We start from the raw sequence: 3,099 nt of genomic DNA on the forward strand, positions 1-3,099 counted from the left end.
GACAGAAATTTGGAATCATGCAACTTGATTGCACGATGAATGAGAAATTTCGTATTTGGAAATTAGACTAATTCGTTGACAAAGAGTCAAGTGAAGGACTAGGAGATCGAGTACACAAAGTTGCGTATTGATCAAGTCCACCATAAGAGTAACAAAGATATTCGTCATGATTTACTAAAGGCTTAGTAAATATGATTATACTTACAAGATTAAGTGTAATTCTGAATTGATTAAAGGGCTTAGATCAATAGCTAAACGAATAAGAAGAATCAAGTAGGCAGAAAGATAAAAGTTTCTCCATTCTAAGAAGAAAGGAGAGTACCTTTTATGCTTTATGATAGGTCTTAATGATTAAGAACCATATCTTAATTGATCCTCTAAGTGAGTCTTAGTACAATTGTATGTCTAAGAAGAGGAATCAAGAATTGAAGAAATGGTTAAATCAAAAAGTCAATCATACTTCATTCCAAAACAAGTCTCAAAGTTAAGATTGTGACATTGAGTGAAAAAGTATTAAGAAGGTTTACAACATTCATTAAATATGGTAAGTTGTGATGTCTTGGATAAGACAAAGACCAACTAGGACCAATTTATGAAGCATTTTGATAAAAGCTACACTAACTCTTGAATATTTGTTTGTCAAGAAATGTTTTGACAAGAGAATCTTATACGTCAAGGAGTCAGTGGGAGTCTTAATGGTCTTGAAAGGTTTCAAGAACAAATCAAATAAACCTTATCGATCATCACTAGCACACAAGTTAAGGTTTACAACCTATCATGATGACATTATTTTGATTCTGTGCCAATCCAATCGAGTTAATTATGCATGAGAGTTCTATGAGTTCTCATTTTGAACACATAAAAGGCAAAGAACCTTAATCAATGAAAGGTACATTGATAAGAAAAGGTGAGCTGCTTAACTACTTGGAAGACATGGTGGGCAGCTGTGCTACCATAAGGCAAGAAATCAAGATTAAGAAAGTTCGGTCCATATGAGTTTGAATTTGTCGTAAACTTTAGTTTTAACAAATTCACATGGATAGGAACACATACACCGCTCAAATCTAAGTGTCATAAGATTTCCTCCTTCATGAAAATGATTGTGAAGAAATACTTTCACTAAGAAAGATTTTAAGAAGATAGTGATTGTAAAATTGCATTCTCAAATTCGATTATGGTTACGACATCCCTTTCCATAATTTGAATTGTGAGGTTTGGCAATTAGTCTTAATTGTTTAGACACACATATGAACTATCGAAGGCAAAGGTGTATAAGTTCAAAAAGCCTTGATAAAAGATTATCAAAGCACTAAGTATTAGAAACATGAACTTAAGAAATTCAATAAGTATTGTCTTTCTGGAAGTTGAGATGTTTACGAATACATGTCGAAGCTAGTGGGAGCATAAGTGTTATGTTTTATAATAATCATCAAGATAGTGGGAGCATAAAAGTTATGATTGTATGATTATTAAGGAAAGTATTGCAAGGTTAGCAATATTAATTATAGAAAACAAGAGTCATACTTTGCAAAGTCGCAATAGTTGAAGAGTTGTTTTGCTATAATTAAGGGAGAGAATATTATGCTTCAATTCAAATCTAAAGGATTATGTTGAGAAATGTTAATAAATTTAGTCAAAGGTACATAGTGTGTTCTTAAAATTTTGATTATGATTACGGCATCCCTCTTCACAATTCGAATTTTGAGAACATAGCAAATAAAACATTATGCGTCGTGTGCCATACGCTTCGGGTATAGGATCGATTGCAAATGCTTTAATGTTTGACCATTCTAAAATTTTCCAAATGTCGAGCGCATTTAGAGGGAAAAGGGACTAGAATTGGTTTTGACTAAAACAATTAAACAACTATCAAAGGACAATCCAAAGTTCGACGAGGATTGGTCGCTTGTGAGTAGTTGGAAGTATAGTATTAGAAAATATGGAAATGTTTCCATATTGGATGGACCATATCAACATCATTATGAATAGATAAGATTCTATTAAGAATAAGTTGTCATATGGAAAATATGGAAGTGTGTCCATATTGGGAATTGAATATTGAGAAATCTATGATTAGATTAGAAACTTCTATGCAAAAGGATGTTCAAAGAATGTACTTTGAGTGGGAGACATCACATCTATGGAATTGTCTTGTAACAATCTCCGATAGAGGACTTTGTAATATCATTGGCAATAGTCTTTGTGACTTTGGTGCAATGACATTACGAAAGGAAAAGTTGCATAGAATGTTAGAATCTAGCATATTCTATAAGTAGCAAGAATTTGATATTCTTACACTTATGAAAAAGGATTTGGAGTTGTAAAATGAGAATGATTGGAAATGTGTTCAATTTGTCTATTTCACAAAAGTAAGAACCATAGGTAAACATTGTGTGCATGCTAGGAGCATGGAACAAGTGTTGGAATTCAAGTAAGAAGTTGATTACCTGAAACGAAAAATAATGAGTAATCAATATGGTGATAAATAAAAGGCATTTCATTTATACTCAAAGGTTTGAGGCCATATGGGATTAGTATTATTCTTGTGTTTCACTTTGCATGTTTTGACTTCCAGAATAATTGAGTTTATTAAGAATAATCGAATTATTCGAACGGGCCACAGTCGTTCATATGTTGGAAGTAGATATGAAAGAAGACTGTCATGAATTGGTGTGTGGATTGTCTATAAAGTATTAGACATAAGCAAATGTTTGCTGCAATGTTCATGAGTGCTTACGAATATGATTTGAGCATTGGATTAAACCCATGCTCACTTGGATCACTCCATGAATTGTATCGCGAGTGATTGGTGAGACGATAACATCTTATATTCTTGAAACCGAGATGTGTGAGTTGTATCTTGCAAATTGGTTGCACATTGATAATATGTAAACGCACTAGTAACTTGGTGTTATAAAACATATTGTTGTGTGTGATTCGGTGCATGAGTGCAAGCGAGCATTGTATCAAAGTTTATCCATTCCTTTTATTCAAAGTAGGATAAAAGCGATATCTTTGGGCCCCTCGATGATTTAGTGATGACAAACGTAAATGCTTGGCCGGGCTAGGGCTAATTTGATTTGTTCAATTAGTCAGTCG

The sequence above is a fragment of the Lactuca sativa genome, chromosome 5, assembly GCF_002870075.4.
Source record: "Lactuca sativa cultivar Salinas chromosome 5, Lsat_Salinas_v11, whole genome shotgun sequence".
NCBI lineage: Eukaryota > Viridiplantae > Streptophyta > Magnoliopsida > Asterales > Asteraceae > Lactuca > Lactuca sativa.